Source organism: Tursiops truncatus, chromosome 3 (assembly GCF_011762595.2).
Source record: "Tursiops truncatus isolate mTurTru1 chromosome 3, mTurTru1.mat.Y, whole genome shotgun sequence".
Classification (NCBI taxonomy): Eukaryota; Metazoa; Chordata; class Mammalia; order Artiodactyla; family Delphinidae; genus Tursiops; species Tursiops truncatus.
This window is the reverse complement of record NC_047036.1, coordinates 151,835,187-151,858,773: the sequence shown is the minus strand read 5'-3', so window position 1 is coordinate 151,858,773 and position 23,587 is coordinate 151,835,187. Positions and strand designations below refer to the sequence as shown.

Sequence of the window (23,587 nt, the reverse complement as noted above, 5' to 3'; positions counted from 1 at the left end):
GAGTGGACCCCACTTGCTGCAACTAGAGAAAGCCCTCGCACAGAAACAGAGACCCAACACAGCCAAAAATAAAATAAATAAATAAAACTTAAAATTAAAAAAAAAATGCTTTTAACATTGCACCAGTCTATTCCCAGAAGATAAACCAGAATTTTCTTTACACAGGATTCTACACTTTACATATGAATTTCCAAAATATTTAAATATAACTCACATCCCCCCAAATATCTTGGAAATCCAATATTCCCCTATCAAGAACAACTAACTTAAGAGAATTCCCCGGCGGTCCAGTGGTTAGGACTCGGGGTTGTCACTGCCAGGGCCCGGGTTCAATCCCTAGTCGGGGAACTAGTAAGATTCCACAAGCTGCACAGCGGGGCCAAGAAAAAAAAAACACACACACACATTAACTAACTTTAAAAAGTCTATTCACACAAGCAAAGTCACTGTAGCTGTTCTGCAGCTGTCAACACATTTTCTGGTTTGCCAAGAGCCTTTTCTTCAGCCACGGAGGGCAGTAACTAAAATCTCAGAAACAAGCAACTATACTTGAATTTAAAAAAAAGAAAAGAAAAAATACCTCAGAAATGATTTGAGAGAACATGGCATACTTTAGAAAAACTGTACTTTAAATGTAACTTAATCTCTTCACTTTTTAAATGATGGAAGAAACGAAAATAATCTAGATGTTGGACACAGACTTGGCTAATTACAGAACACCTATACATTTGAATGCTATACAGGAATTTTATACATATATACTAAGGGAAAAGGCATGTAATACAATGATCTCAAATCTTACAGAGATACATTTTCATACACAAACATACACAAAAAATGTCTGGAAGGATAGAGGTCAGAATGATAAATGGATCTGTGGATACTGTCAAGTGATTTTTGGCTTATCCACATTTTCTAATTTTTGTACACTGAACATGTATTATGTGCATAGTTTTTTTAAAATGAGATAAAACTCACATATCACAAAACCACCTTTTTAACCACTTTAAAGTATCCAATTTCATGGTTTTTAGTATATCTTGCACACTATTTTAAAGTAAATTTTAACACACATTTCCTTTGAAGGGAAAAATAAAAATGTATAGAAATGCAGCAAGACAGAATTTCCTACCACAGTGAGAAAAGTGCACCAAAGAAATAAGCTTTTTTTTTTTTTTTTTTTTTTTGCGGTACACGGGCCTCTCACTGTTGTAGCCTCTCCCGTTGCGGAGCACAGGCTCTGGACGCGCAGGCTCAGCGGCCATGGCTCACGGGTCCAGCTGCTCCGCGGCATGTGGGATCTTCCCAGACCGGGGCACAAATCCGTGTCCCCTGCATCGGCAGGCAGACTCTCAACCACTGCGCCACCAGGGAAGCCCAAGAAATAAGCATTATAATCCTCTGAACTGCCTGCCTTGATAAATATCTGAAAGTGCTTTTGTCTCTGTGCCTCATTTGTATCATCTGTAAAATGGGGACAATTAATAATGCCTACTTCACAGGGCTACCGGAAGTATTGAATAAGCTAATATGTAAACATTATTTTATTTATTTATTTTTGGCTGCGTTGCGTCTTCGTTGTTGCGCGTGGGCTTTCTCTAGTTGCGGCGAGCAGGGGCCATTCCTCACTGTGCCGCAAGAGCCTCTCATTGCAGTGGCTTCTGTTGCTGCAGAGCACAGGCTCTAGGCGCACGGGCTTCAGCAGTTGTTGCACACGGGCTTAGTTGCTCCGCGGCATGTGGGATCCTCCCCGACCAGGGCTCGAACCCATGTCCCCTGCATTGGCAGGCAGACTCTCAACCGCTGTGCCACCAGGGAAGCCTCCTATGTAAACATTATTAATATGTTAAGTACCAGTAGCTGGTAATGTGTTAGCACTATAGGTGTTAACTTACATTACTTCAAAACCCTGATATCAGAAACTTGTTCTTCCTCCTCTATTCAAACCTGATTCTACCCTAAGTTGCAACATTTAAGGGCTCTATTTATTTTTTATGTTAATTAGTATAAAGGTATCATTTTAAGAGCACAGTGTAATGGTTAAAAACCTAGGCTCTCTGAAATCATACTTCATAAAGTTATAAAGCGCCTAACACATAGTTACAACTCAAAAAGCAGCTGCTGTAACATTATTCACTGTATTTCTTTGAAAAGGTACATTTAAACTACTTTAAGGATTAATATGGCAGTATAGGCACTTAACCTCCATTTAACACTATGTTTACAAAAATATTTCAATTTCCAAATAACTGACCTAAAAATATTTAAGTAGTAACACAATTCCAATGCTGTTACATGATCTATATGGTATTATAACATTAAAAATGAACGTCCTCTCTGAGGGATAAACTATTCCCAAACAGAATATGAAAGACAGAGGGACCAAATGACTTGTCTAAGACTATGAGATAAAGCAGGGTAAGAAGATAAATATCTGGGCTTCCCTGGTGGCGCAGTGGTTGAGTCTGCCTGCCGATGCAGGGGACGTGGGTTTGTGCCCCGGTCCGGGAAGATCCCACATGCCGCGGAGCGGCTGGGCCTGTGAGCCATGGCTGCTGAGCCTGCGCGTCCGGAGCCTGTGCTCCGCAACAGGAGAGGCCATAGCAGTGAGAGGCCCGTGTACCGCAAAAAAAAAAGAAGATAAATATCTATACTATTCTGTGCATTTGTAATTCACTAAGTCTTTAAAGTCTTAATCCCTTATATACATTACATTTGCTTACAATTAAAGGAGGAATTATACACACTGCCAGAATAGAGAGATGCATGGGCTTAATTTCTGCTATGCTCTTAAACCACCTGTGAGACTCTGGACAGTTACTTTACCTCTCTGAGCTTGTTTCTTTGCTTGTGAAAGTAGTATAATAATGCCTCCAATTTTGTAGCAGGCTGTTTCAACTAAACAACTCTATTTTTAATTGAGTACAAGTTACCAAAAATAAATGATAGCTATGGTGGTCCAGTGGCTAAGAATCTGCCTTCCAATGCAGGGGACACGGGTTCAACCCCTGGTTGGGGAACTAAGACCCCACATGCCACAGGGCAACCAAGCTCACATGCCACAGCTACATAGCCCGTGTACCTCAACTAGAGAGAAGCCTGCGTGCCACAACAAAAGATCCCGAGTACCGCAACTAAGACCTGACACAGCCATAAATAAATAAATAAATATTTTAAGTAAATAAATGATAGCTATTTTTAGTCAGTGATTACAATTCTTCTACCTTACAAGAATTGTGATTTCCTTTCCCAGTCTCAAACCAAAACTGCAAAGGAAATATTCAACTCCAGAATAGTATAAAAAGTAAAATACTATGTTAAGCATTTGCATTACTCCCACCTCACTCACAGCCACATAGCCTAATAAATACATGTGTGTATTCTAGTTGTCAAAGATCTTTTAACATCCATTATATCATATGAATCTCAAAAACAACCAAGTAAGGTAGGCAGCACAGATTTTATTATCCCATATTTATGGCAGACAAGGAAACAGAGGCTCAGAGTGACCCTGTCAGAAGTCTAGAAGCCTTCAAGAAAAGGCAGGGATTAGAGGCCAGCATCTTCTGATCCCTACTCCACCACACCAACCACAGAACAAAAGAGTGAACTAGAGTACTTGAAGTCTCCTCCCACCAATCCTCTCTACCTGGTAGATGGGAGTCAGAGCTAGGTCTATTAACTTGCACTGAGAAGAAAGGGGGATCTGAGACTGATGTAAGAAAATCTAGCAACAAGTAGTTAGATAAATGGTTTCTGGCAGCATTACAATTTTAGCCTGCAGCAGGCTAAGGCAAAAGACTAAAGACTATTGTGTAAAACTTAATTGTTACTGAGTAAGAAATGACCCTTGCTTATTGGCTAAATCCAGGAACAATATATCAAAGAGAAAGCATGGACAATAGATCAAAGGGAATCACTGAAGTCTTGGAAAAGGACAGCGTAAAAGCAGGGAACTGGTCCAATGAAAGCTGGAAAGCAGAGCAGCTGCTAGGTTAGTCATGGAAACTGGTGTACTGAGGACCACACGGTAAGGTTGAGGCTAAGGAGACTATTAGTGAAAGCCCAGCCTGTATGTAGCATGAAGCTGCTCACAGAGGGCAGCCTGCTCAAGAGGTAGAACAGAAACATGCAGGCCAAGGCTTTCCTGCTAGCCCAGGCCTTTGGCTTTATGCCGTAAGAATTTTCAGACCCACAATAAAACAGGGTTGGTGACAGTGCAGAACACAGGCCTGAAAGGGTGCAGCCCTCTACAACCCTAGAAGGTTTAAATTAAAGCAGGGAGGAGAGCTATACTCTCCAGCCTGACACAACAAAAGAAACTGTTGTATGCAGCTATGCCTGTATGTTATACTGGAACTGAATGATTTAAACATTAGTTTGGGGCTATCCTTGGGCTCTTAATCTGGAGAATTTCAAAACAATGACCATAGGCATTTTCCCTACAATAGAAAATCTAGTGCCAAATCACTCCAACAAAAATCAATTTTACTCTGCATAGTCTTTCTGGCCATAAATTTTTCTTTCAATGTTTGAGAATCTACTATGCACCCAGCAATTCTCATTTATCATTACATCATATCACCGTTGGGTATGACCTGGGGCTTATTTTTCCTCTGACTTCTGCTTTAGTCTGAGCCTTTCAGGGATTTGTTTCTGAGTGCTAGAGGAAGCAGATCAATGGTTCTCAACCCCGGCTGTACATCAGAATCACCTGAGGAGTTATAAAATACAGAACCTCCTACCCACCCACAGGCCTGGAGATTCTGATTCAGTATGTATGGGGGGAGGCTCTTGGCATCCAATTTTTTTAAAAAGCTCCACAGGTGATTCTGATGAACAGCCAGGGTTGAAAACAAATGCATCATATAGCTAGTTAGTATTTTATTGTAATTACAGGCCTGAGTGAGTTTGTTTTTGGGGGGAGAAGAGGTAAGACAGGATAACAAAAAAAGAGGTATCCTGACACAAGCAAGAGGTAACTGACTAATTTCAACAGTCACACAGGAAAAAGGAAGCATTTATCTGATACCCCAAGTACCAGAAACTGCTAAGAATATTTATATATTTTGTTTTTCTTTTAAACCTCATACTGACAATGAGGCAGGTATTAATTACTATCTCCTTGTTATAGCTGTAGAATCTGAGGCTCAGAAATGGGAAGTGAGCTGGCCAAATGCCAAACAGAGCCATGTCTGTGTTCTGTTCGATCGCCTGTGCTCTTTACACTAGGTCACAACACAGAAAAATAAATAAAAACATCAGCCTTTAGTATTGGTAACTGTACTTAACCTCAACACAATTAGTGACCTTACTCTCTTCATTCAATAAGGGAATTCTGCTCATAAACTCTCATGAGGCAAATGTTCCTCACAACACCTTTACCGCATAATTCAATTAACAGAAGATGCCTGTCTCTTCAAAAAAAACCGACACATCACATACATCTATGCTCCTTACTGTACTTCTTTACCTGGGTCAAAACTAATCAATGCTGTTAAAAGGCAAGTCACCAACGGATAATATTAAACTTAAGTCTAGAGTTAGCTCATGTGGAAAACACAGATACTTTCAGAAAACACAGTAAAACAATTTGTATATAGTCTTTTGCAATTAAAAAAAGAACAATTTTTACTCTAAACTTTACATGTACCTTACAAAAAAAAAACAACAACAGCTCTTTGCCACACCTAAGTGATTTTCTCAAGAGAACAAAAAGGCTAGAACATCTGGCCTTCTATTCTAGTGTCTTTTCCCTAAAGCCATGCTGTCTTTCCAGTCTTAGTATCATACAACCCCATCCCTCATACAATGGAGAGGCCCAGGATGCAAGAATTTTGGTACAGGCTGTGGTGACCTACAGACTTCATACCTGGATTATTTTGAAGCAAATCCCCAGATACCATTCATAATATTTCAGTATGTATCTCCAAAGAAACTTTTAATTAACATTATCTACTACTAGACTATTCTAAAGAACAGAAATAATTTCATGACAGCCCAAACACAGGTAAGTGCCTTCCTTCCCCCTTGCCTCCTCCACATGTGACACCAACTTTTCTCCCCCTCTAACAATGTATTTTACATTTATTGGTTTAGGTGATCTCTCCCTCTGGACTTCTGAAAATCCTTCTCTTCAAACTCCATCCCAGGGACTTCCCTGGTGGTCGAGGGGTTAAGAATCTGCCTTCCAATGCAGGGGACGCAGGTTCGATCCATGGTATGGGAACTAAGATCGCACATGCCGCGGGGGCAACTAAGCCCTTACACCACATCTAGAGAGCCCTCGTGCCGCAACTACTGAGCCCATGCACTCTGCCACAACTAGAGAGAAGCCTGCACGCTGCAATGAAGACCCCATGTGCTGCAACTAAGTCTGGACACCGCCAAATAAATAAATAAATAAATATTTTAAAAAGAAGAAGAAAGAAACTCCATGCCAAAGGTAGTTTCCATTGTGTTCCTCAGAAGAGTGTCCTGGAGAGTCCCCTCAGGTGCTGCCCAAGAGAGTGAGAAGAAAACCTGCCTGCTCTCTATCTCAAATTAAAGCAGCTCCATCTTTTTTCTGTTCTATACTGGTGTTCTGTATGAGATTCCATTTGAAGCTTAAAAGTAAAAACCAAGTCCAAGGGACTTCTTTGGTGGTCCAGTGGTAAAGAATCTGCCTTCCGGGCTTCCCTGGTGGTGCAGTGGTTGCGAGTCCGCCTGCCGATGCAGGGGACACGGGTTCGTGCCCCAGTCCGGGAAGATCCCACATGCCGCGGAGCGGCTGGGCCTGTGAGCCATGGCCGCTGACCCTGCGCTCTGCAACGGGAGAGGCCACAACAGTGAGAGGCCCGCGTACCACAAAAAAAAAAAAAAAAAAAAAAAAGAATCTGCCTTCCAATGCAGGGGACGTGGGTTCGAGCCCTGGTCAGGGAACTAAGATCCCACATGCCGCGGGGCAACTAAGCCTGAGTGCTGCAACTACTGAGCCCAACTACTGAGCTCAACGAGAGAGCCTGCATGCCGCAACTAAGACCCGGTGCAACCAAATAAATATTTTTTAAAAAATAAAATAAAATAGATAGGGAATTCCCTGGCAGTCCAGTGGTTAGAACTCTGATCTCACTGCTGAGGGTCCAGGTTCAATCCCTGGTCTGGGATCTAAGATACCCTAAGCCATGCAGTGCAGCAAAAAAAAAAAAAAGAAAGAAAGAAGAAAAAAAAAGAAATAGATTACCAACAAGGACCTACTATATAGCACAGGGAACTCTGCTCAGTGCTCTGTAATAACCTAAATGGGAAAAGAATTTGAAAAAGAATAGATACATGTATATGTATAACTGACTCACAACATCGTTTATCAACTCCACTCCAATATAAAATAAAAATTTTTTAAATCCAGTTATTGAAATCTTTTTATGTTAAAAAACAGCAGGGGGACAAGCCTCTTAAGATAGCCTCATCCACCAGAGGGCAAACAGCAGAAGAAAGAAGAACTACAGTCCTGCAGCCTGTGGAACAAAAACCACATTCACAGAAAGACAGACAAGATGAAAAGGCAGAGGGCTATGTACCAGATGAAGGAACAAGATAAAACCCCAGAAAACAACTAGATGAAGGGGAGATGGGAAACCTTTCACTAAAAGAATTCAGAATAATGATAGTGAAGATGATCCAGGACCTGGGAAAAAGAATGGAGGCAAAGACCAAGAAGATGCAAGAAATGTTTAACAAAGACCTAGAAGAATTAAAGAACAAACAAACAGATGAACAATACAATAACTGAAATGAAAAATACACTAGAAGGAATCAATAGCAGAATATCTGAGGCAGAAGAAAGGATAAGTGACCTGGAAGACATAATGGTGGAATTCTCTGCCATGGAACAGAATAAAGAAAAAAGAATGAAAAGAAATGAAGACAGCCTAAACGCAACAACGTTCACATTATAGGGGTCCCAGAAGGAGAAGAGAGAGAGAAAGGACCAGAGAAAATATTTGAACAGATTATAGTCGAAAACTTCCCTAACATGGGAAAGGAAAGCACAGAGAGTCCGAGGCAGGATAAATACAAGGAGAAACACGCCAAGACACATAGCAATCAAATTGACAAAAATCAAAGACAAAGAAAAATTATTGAAAGAAACAACGGAAAAACGACAAATAACATACAAGGAAACTCCCATAAGGTTAACACCTGATTTCTCAGCAGAAACTCTACAAGCCAGAAGGTAGTGGCATGATTTATTTAAAGTGATGAAAGGGAAGAACCTACAACCAAGATTACTCTACCCAGCAAGGATCTCATTCAGATTTGACGGAGAAATCAAAAGCTTTACAGACAAGCAAAAGCTAAGAGAATTCAGCACCACCGAACCAGCTCTACAACAAATGCTAAAGGAACTTCTCTAAGTGGGAAACACAAGAGAAGAAAAGGACCTACAAAAAACAAACCCATAACAATAAAGAAAATGGTAATAGGAACATACATATTGATAATTATCTTTTTTTTTTTTTTTTTTTTTTTTTTTGGGGTATGTGGGCCTCTCACTGTTGTGGCCTCTCCCGTTGCGGAGCACAGGCTCCGGACGCGCAGGCTCAGCAGCCATGGCTCACGGGCCCAGCCGCTCCGCGGCATGTGGGATCTTCCTGGACTGGGGCACGAACCCGCGTCCCCTGCATCGGCAGGCGGACTCTCAACCACTGCGCCACCAGGGAAGCCCATTGATAATTATCTTAAATGTGAAAGGATTAAATGCTCCAACCAAAATACACAGGCTTAAAAAAAAAAGACACAGGCTTGCTATAATGGATACAAAAACAAGACCCATATATATGCTGTCTACAAGAGACCCACTTCAGATGTAGGGACACACAGACTGAAAGTGAGAGGATGGAAAAAGATATTCCATGCAAATGGAAATCAAAAGAAAGCTTGAGTAGCAATATTCATATCAGATAAAATAGAGTTTAAAATAAAGAATGCTACAAGAGACAAGGAAGGACACTACGTAATGATCAAGGGATCAATCCAAGAAGAAGATATAACAATTACAAATATACATGCACCCAACATAGGAGCACCACAATACATAAGGCTAACAGCTATAAAACAGGAAATCGACAGTAACATAATAATAGTGGGGGACTTTAACTCCTCACTTACACCAATGGACAGATCACCCAAACAGAAAATTAATAAGGAAACACAAGCTTTAAATGACACAATAGACCAGATAGATTTAATTGATATTAATAGGACATTCCACCCAAAAACAGCAGACTACACTTTCTTCTCAAGTGCACATGGAACATTCTCCAGGATACATCATATCTTGGGTCACAAATCAAGCCTCAGTAAATTTAAGAAAATTGAAATCATATCAAGCATATTTTCAGACCACAACACTATGAGATTAGATGTCAATTAAAAGGAAAAAAAAAACACAAACACATGGAGACTAAACAATACGTTACTAAATAACCAAGAGATCACTGAAGAAATCAAAGAGGAAATCAAAAAATACCTACAGACAAATGACAACGAAGACACGATGATCCAAAACCTATGGGATGCAGCAAAAGCAGTTCTAAGAGGGAAGAAGTTTATAGCAATACAAGCTTACCTCAAGAAACAAGAAAAATCTGAAATAAACAATCTAACATTACACCTAAAGGAACTAGAGGAAGAAGAACAAACAAAACCCAAAGTTAGCAGAAGGAAAGAAATCATAAAGATCAGAGCAGAAATAAATGAAATAGAAACAAAGAAAACAAGAGCAAAAATCAATAAAAAGAAATGCTGGCTCTTTGAGAAGATAAACAAAATCGATAAACCATTAGCCAGAATCATCAAGAAAAAGAGGGAGAGGACTCAAATCAGTAAAATTAGAAATGAAAAAGGAGAAGTTACAGGATTCCCTGGTGGCACAGTGGTTAGGAATCTGCCTGCCAATGAAAGGGACACGGGTTCAAGCTCTGGTCCGGGAAGATCCCACATGCCATGGAGCAACTAAGCCTGTGCGCCACAACTACTGAGCCTGTGCTCTAGAACCCGCGAGCCACAACTACTGAAGCCCACGCACTTAGAGCCCATGCTCCACAACAAGAGAAGCTACCACAACGAGAAGCCCCCACTCGCCACAACCAGAGAAAAGCCTGCACACGGCAATGAAGACCCGATGCAGTCAGAAACAATAAATTAATAAATTAATAAAATAATAAAATAAATTTTAAAAAAAAGAAGTTACAACAGACACTGCAGAAATACGAAGCATCCTAAGAGACTACTACAAGCAACTCTATGCCAATAAAATGGACAACCTGGAAGAAATGGACAAGTTCTTAGAAAGGTATAACTTTCCAGACTGAACCACGAAGAAATAGAAAATATGAACAGACCAATCACAAGTACTGAAATTGGAACTGTGATTAAAGATCTTCCAACAAACAAAAGTCCAGGACCAGATGGCTTCACAGGTGAATTCTATCAAACATTTAGAGAAGAGCTAACACCCATCCTTCTCAAACTCTTCCAAACAATTGCAGAGGAAGGAACACTCCCAAACTCATTCTATGAGACCACCATCACCTTGATACCAAAACCAAAGATACTACAAAAAAAGAAAATTACAGACCAATATCACTGATGAATATAGATGCAAAAATCCTCAACAAAATACTAGCAAACAGAATCCAACAGCACATTAAAAGGATCATAACACCATGATAAAGTGGGATTTATCCCAGGGATGCAAGGATTCTTCAATATATGCAAATAAATCAATGTGATACACCATATTAACAAATTGAAGGATAAAACCCGTATGATCATCTAAATAGATGCAGAAAAAGCTTTTGACAGAATTCAACACCCATTTATGATAAAAACTCTCCAGAAACTGAGCAAAGAGGGAACCTACCTCAACATAATAAAGGCCATATACGACAAACCCACGGCAAACATGATTCTCAATGGTGAAAAACTGAAAGCATTTCCTGTAAGATCAGGAACAAGACAAGGATGTCCACTCTCGTCACTATTATTCAACATAGTTTTGGAAGTCCTAGCCACGGCACTCAGAGAAGAAAAGGAAATAAAAGGAATACAAATTGGAAAAGAAGAAGTAAAACTGTCACTGTTTCCAGATGACATGATACCATACATAGAGAATCCTGAAGATGCCACCAGAAAACTTCTAGAGCTAATCTATGAATTTGGTAAAGTTGCAGGATACAAAATTAATGCTCAGAAATCTCTTGCATTCCTATACACTAATGATGAAAAATCTGAAAGAGAAATTAAGGAAACACTCCCATTTACCACTGCAACAAAAAGAATAAAATACCTAGGAATAAACCTACCTAGAGAGACAAAAGACCTGTACGCAGAAAACTATAGGACACTGATGAGGGCTTCCCTGGTGGCGCGGTGGTTAAGAATCCGCTTGCCAATGCAGGGGACATGGGTTCGAGCCCTGCTCTGGGAAGATCCCACATACCGTGGAGCAACTAAGCCCATGCGCCACAACTACTGAGCCTGCGAGCCACAACTACTGAGCCCAAGTGCCACAACTACTGAAGCCCACACACCTCAACTACTGAAGCCCACGCGCCTAGAGCCCATGCTCCACAACAAGAAAGCCACCGCAATGAGAAGCCCGCGCACTGCAACGAAGAGTGGCCCCTGCTCACCGCAACTAGAGAAAGCCCGCGTGCAGCAACAAAAGACCCAACTCAGCCAAAAATAAAAATAAATAAATAAATAAAATTTAAAAAAAAAAAGACACTGATGAAAGAAATGAAAGATGATACCAACAGATGGAGAGATATACCATGTTCTTGGATTGGAAGAATCAATATTGTGAAAATGACTGTACTACCCAAAGCAATCTACAGATTCAATGCAATTCCTATCAAATTACCAATGGCATTTTATACACAACTAGAACAAAAAAGCTTAAAATTTGTAGGAGACACAAAAGACCCCGAATAGCCAAAGCAGTCTTGAGGGAAAAAAAACAGAGCTGGAGGAATCAGACTCCCTGACTTCAGAGTATAACTACAAAGCTACAGTAGTCAAAACAATATGGTACTGGCAAAAAAACAGAAATATAAATCAATGGAACAGGATAGAAAGCCTAGAGATAAACCCATGCACCTATGGTCAACTAATCTATGACAAAGGAGGCAAGGATATACAATGGAGAAATGACAGTCTCTTCAATAAGTGGTGCTGGGAAAACTGGACAGCTAGCTACATGTAAAAGAATGTAATTAGAACACTCCCTAACACCATACACAAAAATAAACTCAAAATGGATTAGAGACCTAAATGTAAGACCAGACACTATAAAACTGTTAGAGGAAAACATAGAAAAACTCTCTTTGACGGAAATCACAGCAAGATCTTTTTTGATCCACCTCCTAGAGTAACGGAAATAAAAACAAAAATAAACAAATGGGACCTAATGAAACTTAAAAGCTTTTGCAAAGCAAAGGAAACTACAAACAAGAAGAAATGACAGCCCTCAGAATGGGAGAAAATATTTGCAAATGAATCAACAGACAAAGGATTAATCTCCAAAATATAAAATCAGCTCATGCAGCTCAATATTAAAAAAACAAACAACCCAATCCAAAAATGGGCAGAAGACCTAAATAGACATTTATCCAAAGACATACAGATGGCCAAGAAGCACATGAAAAGCTGCTCAACATCACTAATTATTAGAGAAATGCAAATCAAAACTACAATGAGGTATCACCTCACACCAGTTAGAATGGGCATCATCAGAAAATCTACAAACAACAAATGCTGGAGAGGGTGTGGAGAAAAGGGAACCCTCTTGCAGTACTGGTGGGAATGTAAACTGATACAGCCAACTAAGGAGAACAGTATGGAGGTCCCTTAAAAAACTAAAAATAGAATTACCATATGACCCAGCAATCCCACTACTGGGCATATACCCAGAGAAAACCATAATTCAAAATGACACATGGAAAAAAAAAAAAAGACACATGCACCCAAATGTTCATTGCAGCACTATTTACAACAGCCACTACATGGAAGCAACCTAAACGCCCAACAACAGACAAATGGATAAAGAAGCCTGCACACCGCAACGAAGAGTCGCCCCCACTCGCCGCAGCTAGAGAAAGCCTGCGTGCAGCAACAAAGACTCAATGCAGCCAAAAATAAATATATAAAAATAAATTTATAGGGCTTCCCTGGTGGCGCAGTGGTTGAGAGTCCGCCTGACGATGCAGGGGACACGGGTTAGTGCCCCGGTCCGGGAAGATCCCACATGCCGCAGAGCAGCTGGGCCTGTGAGCCATGGCCGCTGAGCCTGCGCATCCAGAGCCTGTGCTCCTCAACAGGAGAGGCCACAACAGTGAGAGGCCCGCGTACCGCAAATAAATAAATAAATAAATTTATAAAAATGGCCCACATCAAAAAAAAAAAATCTTTAGGGACTTCCCTGGTGGTCCAGTGGCTAAGACTCCGCACTCCCAATGCAGGGGGCCTGAGTTCGACCCCTGGTCAGGGAACTAGATCCCACATGCCGCAACTAAGAGTTCACATGTTGCAACTAAAGATCCCACGTGCCGCCACGAAGACCCAGAGCAGACAAAATAAATAAATAAATAAAAATTTTAAAATCTTTTAAAATAAAACATGTAAGTGTTACAAATGTAATAAGTAATACCATTTTCAAGCAGGAAACAAAAAAGAATGACTCTAAAATCTTAACTGAAATAAATATTTCTTTGGAAGACATCTTGAGAGAGTATAATTAGAGCAGAGAGGAAAATCTGGGCATTCGTATAAAGAGTTTCCTCTCACCCTAGTCAGTGTGAATGCACAATCTAATACTGAATTTAAATAAAGAAGAAGAAGAAGAAAAAAAGAAAGGAAACCTGAATGGCAGACCCTCAGGATGTCCAGGATTCAATCATAAGCTCACAGACTTTGCACAATTACTGAAACTACTGTAGCCTTTACTCAAGCTGGTTCCTCTGCCTAACATGCTCTTTCAATTCCTTTCTCCCCTATAAAAAAGAATGAAATAATGCCATTTGCAGCAACATGGATGGACCTAGAGATTATTATACTAGTGAAGTCAGGCAGAGAAAGACAATCATATGATGTCCTGTATATGTGGAATCTAAAAAAAAAAAAAAAAAAAAGGATATAAATGAACTTATTTACAAAACAGACTCAGACACAGAAAACAAACTTATGGTTACTAAAGGGGAAAGGGAGGTGGGGATAAATTAGGAGTTTGGAATTAAAATACATACACTACTACATATAAAATAGATAACCAACAAGCACAGGGAACTATCTTGTAATAATCTGTAATGGAAAAGAATACATGTATAACTGAATCACTTTGCTGTGCATCTGAAGCACATTATAAATCAACTATATTTCGATAAAAATTTAAAAAATAAAAAGATATTAGCACATGCCAAGAAAAAAAATTCCTCTCTCCTACTCTCATCACCACACTCCCAGCCCCTTTTATGTCCCAGTTAACTTTGGATTCCCAGTCTCCACATCACTTTCTTAAGGAAGACTCCCTGAGCACCAAACTAGATCAAGTCTCCCCAGGATGCATGCTACGAGTTCCCTAAACTTCTCCTCTTCCTCTCCCCCGCCCCTGTGATGCGGCTTGAGGGATCTTAGCTCCCCAACCAGGGATCGAACCAGGGCCCCTGGGAGTGAAAACTCGGAGTCCTAACCACTGGAGCACCAGGGAATTCCCTACTTCTCTTCTTCCTAATCCTCAGTTTAACTGCTGTTACATAAGTATTGTGGAATATCTTATTAATTGTTTGTCTTCCCCACAGGACTCGGAAGATCCATGAGGGTCACTTTATTCCCAGTGCTTAAAATACTGTCTGGCACACTGTTAATGCTCAATATTTGTTGAATAATGAACGAATAAATGAAAGATTTAAAAAATAATGAGATACTGTAAAAGTTTTTATCTTCTACTTCAGTCCTTGCAACATAAAGCAACTTTAAGTCGTAATTATATGTAGGTGGGAAAACAGAGCATGCAATGCAAAGGGAAAGTCTGAATGCACAAAGGTGCAAAGCATCTGCTGAAGTGTCACACATATTTAAAAATCATAGCCAGTGTGCACTTTCTCCTCCAGTTGCCAGTAGTCTACTAGGAATATTCCAGAAATTTAACTAATCTCCTTCATTGGTGTATGGTTTGACTCCCACAAAGAAATAGGAATAACAAAATACAAAGAGCAGTTGAGAAAAGAAAGCCATAGCATCTGCTAAGAGGCTCCTGATACAAATATGAAGGGAACAGAAAACAAGTCTCACACTTTATGCACATTTCTTAGATCCTCAAAGCTAAACCTGCTGGATTTATGGAAATTGTGTATCCAAAGTTTCTGGTGAACAAACAGGCTCAAACACCAATTTGAATGATGAAGGAAGAGCCCAAAGGTCTTAGGTCTACTGAGTCAAGTAAGTATGTTGAGCTAATAGGTAACATTCATAACTTGAAAACCCAATGTTTGTGGTCCAGTATTTGAATTTTTAAAGAAAAATCTTGACATTTTAAAAACTGGGACCAAGTTGAATCTCAGGTTTACAGGAAAAAAACATTTCTGAGAACCTTCAACCATGTGCCAAGCCTTTTTACATATAATATAAATGGAATTACAATAAATGCTAATAGGTGGGTATTACCTCCATTTACTACTGAGAAACCCAAAACCAAATTTCCAATGTGACACCATTGTCAAGCTCAATTCTGACTAATCCCCAAAGTTTGGGTACCCATCATCTTGCTCTATGCAAAAAGTTGGGCCTGGGCTCTGGACTAAGTTCTGGAGTTAAAGAATCCTGAGCTCATCACCAGAGGATTTTTTGCAAAATAAACATTTAAAAAAATTTTTAAGTTGTTATAAGCTCTTCCAAGACAATCCTTTTAGATTTATACTGTACTAATCAGGAAAAGTAATGACAAAACCTATTTTAAACATTTCAGGTAAATGCACACAGTGTTCTGGATTTGCAATGATAAAAACTAAAAGAATAGTTTTTAACAGTTCAATTTCAAAACACTGAGTTTGAAGACAGTGAAATGAAGAAAAAGTAGAATTTTCTAATTTGAATGTTCACGTCGCAAGTAAGCTTTACTGTAAAATGCAGACAGGATATATCACTTGCCATTCTGGAGATTAATTTTTTAAAACTTTACCCTGCCTATTATTTTAAATGACATACAAAATATCCTTTTCCACGTGGTTTAAATGATATACTACATATTACTGTCAAAGCTTTAAGATTATTTGCCCTTGCAAGAATTACCCCGAATGAGACTTTTTAAATGCTATTACTTTCTATAACATACATGCATTCAAATTATCTTTCTACTCACCACAGAAAACTAATCTTAATCTTTTGTGACCATATAGTTGATGACACAGCCCAAAAACAAAATCAATACAATAATAAATATGTACAAGCTATACACTGATAAGTTAAAAACCAAATAACCATTTTGGCTATTGGTGCCTTGAATGTATAATAATTTCCTACAACTGACTCAGTCTCTGGAAAGTCCCTACTTATTTTAATTTATATCTCTAAAGTATAAATCTAGCTTTCCTCTCTGCAGGAGGATCAAGATGAGAAATGACCTAGATATTTCTCTAACAATACTCATTCTTTCCTCCTAAAAATATTTGCTGCTTACCTACTTATGAGAAACTGTAGTAGGACTCAAGGATACAAAATAAAGACAACACAATCCCAAGCTTGAAGTTGTAAGTTTACTCGGGGATACAGGACAGAACAATAATCAAAACATATTATGAAAAATGCTGTAACAGTATTATGGGAACACAGAACTTTTTATCCACGTTTCTGAAAACCAAGGAAAAGTATTAAGAGAGTAAGAAGAAATGCTAACCAAATGACAATATGAATATCAGACTACCTATAAACATCCTTCCGATTAACCAGAAAAGTTGTATTTGTAGTTAATTTAACTAATGAATTACTGTTTTCATTCATTAAAACTTAAAATATGAGATGCGCTTATGAACAAAATAATATTTTGACATACACACCAGAACTTGTAAACAAGTATTGTCCTTACAAGACCATTTAATAACTCTTAGGATAATATACACAGTAGAGCGATAAACTTTTTCTGTTAAGGCCAAACAGTAAATATTTCATAGTCTTTTTCCCAACTATTCCAACAGACCTTCATACATGGTCACTGAGATTTGAATTTCATATTAGTTTAACATGTTATAAAATATCTTCCTTTTGATTTTGTCTCATCCATTCAAAAACATAAAAACTGTTCTTGGCTCAAGGGCTGTTACAAACACAGGTGGTGGCCAGATTTATCTGCAGTTTGTCAAAAACTACCATTAACAAGTCAATTCTACATATTACATGATAAAAACCTTTCATGTTAATTCCAAACCACATGTAGAACCTAAACTGCGATCTATTAGTTTAACTTCTTCACCAGATTCAATCCTTACTTGATTTTCCCTAATAAAAACAAGGTCTGAAGACTATTACAAAAAATAAACTCCAAAAATATTTTGAGGAAAGGTTCTAACAGTCAAACGTGTCTCGAGTGACAACAGAAGAAATGAGGGAGTAGGGAACTTCAAGGGCCAGTACCTCCACAAAAATAGCAGATGAACAAGGGAAAAACTATCACAAAGAACTACACAAAAAACTATGAGAACTGGGGAAACTACTAAAAAGGTCTGGAACAACCAAGCAAATGCTTAATCAAGAAAAGGGCAAAGAGGGGCTTCCTTGGTGGCGCAGTCGTTAAGAATCCGCCTGCCAACGCAGGGGACACGGGTTCGAGCCCTGGTCCGGGAAGATCCCACATGCCACAGAGCTACTAAGCCTGTGCGCCACAACTACTGAGGTGCTCTAGAGCCCGTGAGCCACAACTACTGAGCCTATGTGCCACAACTACTGAGCCCGCATGCCATAACTACTTAAGCCCACACGCCTAGAGCCCGCGCTCTGCAACGAGAAGCCACCACAATGACAAGCCCATGGACTACAACAAAGAGTAGCCCCTGCTCACCACAAATAGAGAACGCCCGCATGCAGCAACAAAGACCCAACGCAGCCAAAAATAAATAAATAAATAAATTTATTTTTAAAAAAGAAAGAAAGAAAAGGGCAAGGATAGCTAGCTAGTGGGAAGCAGCCACATAGCACAGGGAGATCATATCGGTGCTTTGTGACCACCTAGAGGGGTGGGATAGGGAGGATGGGAGGGAGACGCAAGAGGGAGGAGATATGGGGATATATGTATATGTATAGTTGATTCACTTTGTTATAAAGCAGAAACTAACACACCATTGTAAAGCAATTATACCCCAATAAAGATGTTAAAAAAAAAAGAAAAGGGCAAGGCTGCTGGCTTTGTAAACTCGGACTGTGGGACATGAGTAGACAACGGGTGCCCCTGAGGCTGGGACAGGTCTGGCCTTAGCAGCTGTGGGCTGTGCGGGAGTATGCACGCGGAGGCTGGGCCGGGGTCCAGGCTGCTTCCATAGCTCACATGGCGCGACTACTCCAGTCCTGGTACCTGACTTCACTGGATCTGAGCTGGTGGATCTGTGCTGGTGGCTTTGTAAACACAGCACCTGAGGGTCACCAGGGTCTATTGCCAGCATTCCTAAGGTTGAGCAGGGAACAAGGACAGTGCCAACAACAGTGTACTTTGTGAGCCCACACAATGGGTTTCAGGTGACACCACAGAGCGCGCTCCCTGGTGGACAGTTCCAGTGGAGGAATACTCAGTAGCTCCTCTCCCAGTGGAAGCGCTCCAATCCTGCCGACCTCACACAGCAGCTTAGAAACGGATCTGGGACCTTCTACTCCAAAAAGTAAGGAGCGGATTCTGCCCCTAACAGGGCTGTGACAACCACAGAGCAAAGAGGAGGCCCCGCTCAACTTCCAGTGTGGGCTCTGGTCACCACAACACCAGTTACACCCCCTATCAAGGGGATATCGGCCAGCACACATTGAGGAAAGAGGTGGCAGGCATCCATACTAAAAACAGCCCTCACACCAAAAAATACTAAACCTATGCAGGCTACACAGGGACACTCCCACATAAAAATACCCCTCTAAGACCACAGCAGACAACTGTTTTCCTAAACTCATAGAGTAAGAGAAATATAAGTAAAATGGAGAAGCAAAAGAACCACTACCAATTAAAAGATCAAGAGCATTCTCCTGAAAGAAGGAACAATGAAACAGATCTCTTCAGTCTAATAGACACTGAGTTCAAAAAAGAGGTAATGAGGGCTTCCCTGGTGGCGCAGTGGTTGAGAGTCCGCCTGCCGATGCAGGGGACATAGGTTCGTGCCCCGGTCCGGGAAGATCGCACATGCCGCAGAGCGGCTGGGCCCGTGAGCCATGGCCGCTGTCCGGAGCCTGTGCTCCACAACGGGAGAGGCCACAACAGTGAGAGGCCTGCGTACCGCAGAAAAAAAAAGAAAAAGAAAGGCTATCAATAGAAATGTAGATTACCGTAAAAAAAGAAAGGCTATCAATAGAAATGTAGATTACTGTAAAAAGGAACTAGAAACTATAAAGAGGAGCCAAGAAAAATTAGAAAACTCACTTGCTGGATAAAACCTGAGCTAAAGACAATAAACTGCAGACTGAATAATGCAGAAGACGGAATAATGGAAATCACCCAATCAGAACAGCAGACAGAAAGCCAGATAAAAAAACTGAAAGCAATATAAGAAACCTATGATAATATAAAGCGTGCTAATCTAAACATAACAGAGATTCCAGAAAGAGAAGAGAAAAGGGGAACAAAAGTATATCTGAAGAAATTATGGCTGAACACTTCCCAAACCTCAAGAAGGAAACAGATATCCAGGTACAAGAAACACAGAGGGTCCCAAACAAGATGAACCCAAACAAATCTATACCAAGACATATTATAATTAAAATGACAGGGACTTCCCTGATCGCACAGTGGTTATGAATCCGCCTGCCAGGGTTTCCCTGGTGGCGCAGTGGTTAAGAATCCACCTGCCAATGCAGGGGACATGGGTTCAAGCCCTGGTCCGGGAAGATCCCACATGCCATGGAGCAACTAAGGCCGTGCACCCCAACTACTGAGCCTGCGCTCTAGAGCCTGCAAGCCACAACTACTAAGTCCACGTGCCACAACTACTGAAACCCGCATGCCTAGAGCCCGTGCTCAACAACAAGAGAAGCCACCGCTCGCCACAACTAGAGAAAGACTGCACGCAGCAACGAAGACCCAACACAGCCAACAATAAACAAATAAATAAATATTTATTTTAAAAAAAAGATTCTGCACGCAACAATAAAGATCTCACGTGCCACAACTAAGACTCGATGTAGTGAAATAAATAAATAAATCTTAAAAAAAAAAAAGGACATATAAATCGACAGAACAGAACTAAGAGCCCAGAGATAAATCTATATCTGTTCTCAACAAGGGTGCCAAGACCATTCAATAGGGAAAGAATAGTCTTTTCAACAAATGGTGCTGGAACAACTGGGTACCCACATGCAAAAGATGTTTGGCCCCTACGTCACATCATGTACAAAAATTCAAAATGCATCAAAGACCTAAGTGTAAGACGTAAGAACATAACTTTTAGCAGAAAACACAGGAGTAAATCTTCTTCATCTTGAATTAGGCAATGGTTTCTTAGATATGACACCACAAGGCAAAGAAAAAAAATAGATATATTGGACGTCATCAAGATTAAAAACCTTTGGAATGTCCCTGGTGGTCCAGTGGACTCTGTGCTTTCACTGCTGATGGCCAGGGTTCGATCCCTGAACAGGGTACTAGGATCCCACAAGCTGCACGGCATGGCCAAATACAAAAACATTTAAAAAACAAGAAAACAAAAAAAATTTTGTGCTTCAAGGATACCATCAAGAAAATGAAAAAACCCACAGAATGGAAGAAAATATTTGCAAATCATATCTGATAAGGGACTTAATCCAGAATATATAAGGAACTACAACTCAACAATAAAAATAGCCCAATTTTTTAAAAATATGCAAAGGATTTACAACACAGACTCCAAAGTAGCTATACAAATGTCCAAAAAGCACATAAATGGATGCTCAACATCATCAGGGAAATATAAATCAAAACCACAATGAGATAACATGTAACACTCACCAGGATGGCTTAAAAAAAAAAAAAAAAGCAAATGTTGGCAAGAATATGAAGAAATCACAACTGTAAAATGGTACAGCCACTGTGCAAAAACAGTCTGGCCATTCCTCAAAATGTTAAAACAGTCCCGTGGGGTTGGGACTCCACACTTTCACTGCTGAGGGCACAGACTCAATCCCTGGGTGGGAAACTAAGATCCCACAAGCTGCATGATGCGCCCCCCAAAAAAAGAAGAATCCCCACTGAATCCAGAAGAGGTATTTGTACACCTATGTTCATATCAGCATTATTCACAATAGCCAAAAGGTGGCCATCGACTGATAAATGGATAAAGAAAATGTGGTATACAGCAGAAAATCTTTAAAAAGGAAGAAAATTCTGACACGGACTACAACATGGGTGAACTCTTAAGGACATTACATTAAGTAAAATAAGGCAATCACAAAAAAGATAAATACTGTATAGTTCTACATGAGGTATTCAGAGCAGTCAAATTCAGATACAGAAAGCAGAATGGTGGTTACCAGGGGCTGGGAGGAAGGGGAAAGTGGCAAGTTGTTCAATTGGTAAGTTTTCTAAGATGGAAAGAGTTCTGGAGAATGGCTGCACGAAATGTGAACACACTTAATGTTATTTAACTGTACACATCAAAATAGTTAGGATGGAGAGTTCCCTGGTGGCCTAGTGGTCAGGATGCCGGACTTTCACTGCCACGGCCCTGGGTTCAATCCCTGGTCGGGGATCTGAGATCCCGCAAGCCACATCACACGGCCAAAAAAAAAAAACAGTTAGAATGGTAAATTTTATGCTATGTATATTTTATCAAAATTAAATATAGAGGCTTCCCTGGTGGCGCAGTGGTTGAGAGTCCGCCTGCCGATACAGGGGACATGGGTTCGTGCCCCGGTCCGGGAGGATCGCACATGCTGCAGAGTGGCTGGGCCCGTGAGCCATGGCCGCTGAGCCTGCGCATCCGGAGCCTGCGCTCCGCAACGGGAGAGGCCACAACAGTGAGAGGCCCGCGTACCGCAAAAAAAAAAAAAAAAAAAATTAAAACTAGGACTTCCCTGGTGGCGCAGTGGTTAAGAATCTGCCTGCCAATGCAGGGGATGGAAGATTCTACATGCCGCGGAGCAACTAAGCCTGTGCACCACAACTACTGAGCCTGCGTGCCACAACTACTGAAGTCCAGGCACCTAGAGCACATGCTCCGCAACAAAAGAAGCCACCGTAACGAGAAGCCCGCACACTGCATGAAGAGCTGCCACTGATCACCACAACTAGAGAAAGCCCACGCACAATAACAAAGACCCAACGCAGCCAAAAAATAATAATTAATTAATTAATTTTTTAAAAAGTTAATGGGGGGACTTCCCTGGTGGCACAGTGATTAAGAATCCACCTGCCAATGCAGGGGACACAGGTTCGAGCCCTGGTCCAGGAAGATCCAACATGCCGCGGAGCAACTAGGCCCATGAGCCACAACTACTGAGCCTGAGCTCTAGAGCCCGTGAGCCACAACTACTGAAGCCCACATGCCTAGAGCCTGTGCTCCACAACAGGAGAAGCCACTGCAATGAGAAGCCTGTGCACCGCAACAAAGAGTAGCCCCCACTCACTGCAACTAGAGAAAGCCTGCACACAACAACGAAGACCCAATGCAGCCAAAAAATAAATAAATAAATTTATTAAAAAAATAAAATAAAAATAAAAAGTTAATGGGGTGGGCTTCCCTGGTGGCACAGTGGTTGAGAGTCCGCCTGCCAATGCAGGGGACACGGGTTCATGCCCCGGTCCGGGAAGATCCCACATGCCGCGAAGCGGCTAGGCCCGTGAGCCATGGCCGCTGAGCCTGCGCATCCTGAGCCTGTGCTCCACAACGGGAGAGGCCACAACAGTGAGAGGCCCGCGAACCGCAAAAAAAAAAAAGTTAATGGGGCTTCTCTGGTGGTCCAGTGGGTAAGATTCCATGCTCCCAATGCAAGGGGCCCAGGTTCAATCCCTGGTCAGGGAACTAAATCCCACATGCATTCCACGACTAAGAGTTCGAATGCCGCAAGTAAGAGTCCTCATGCCACAACTAAAGTTCCTGCATGCCACAACGAAGATCATGTATGCCGCAACTAAGACCCAGAGCAGCCAAAAATAAATAAATAAATAAATACGTTTTTTAAAGTGTCACTACTTTGTATACTTAAGCTTTCTCCTTTAATTAAAACTACTTATTTCTTATTGGGTGGGCGTGGTAACCAGTTGCCCTAGATGGCCCCCAGTGATCCACACTTCAGGGTATTCCCCTACCACATTGTATCTCCTTGGATCTCCTTGCTAGGTCTCTCCTCTCTTGGACAACTCACTCTGGGGGAAGCCAGCTACATACTGTGA

At 40.8% G+C, this 23,587-nt stretch overlaps 1 protein-coding gene across 9 annotated transcripts in view; it reads right to left on the bottom strand.

The window, feature by feature from the left end:
* NSD1 (nuclear receptor binding SET domain protein 1) overlaps positions 1-23,587 on the bottom strand; it is a 136,450-nt gene that overhangs the window by 97,798 nt on the left and 15,065 nt on the right. The gene's annotated exons all lie outside the window — the stretch shown is intronic.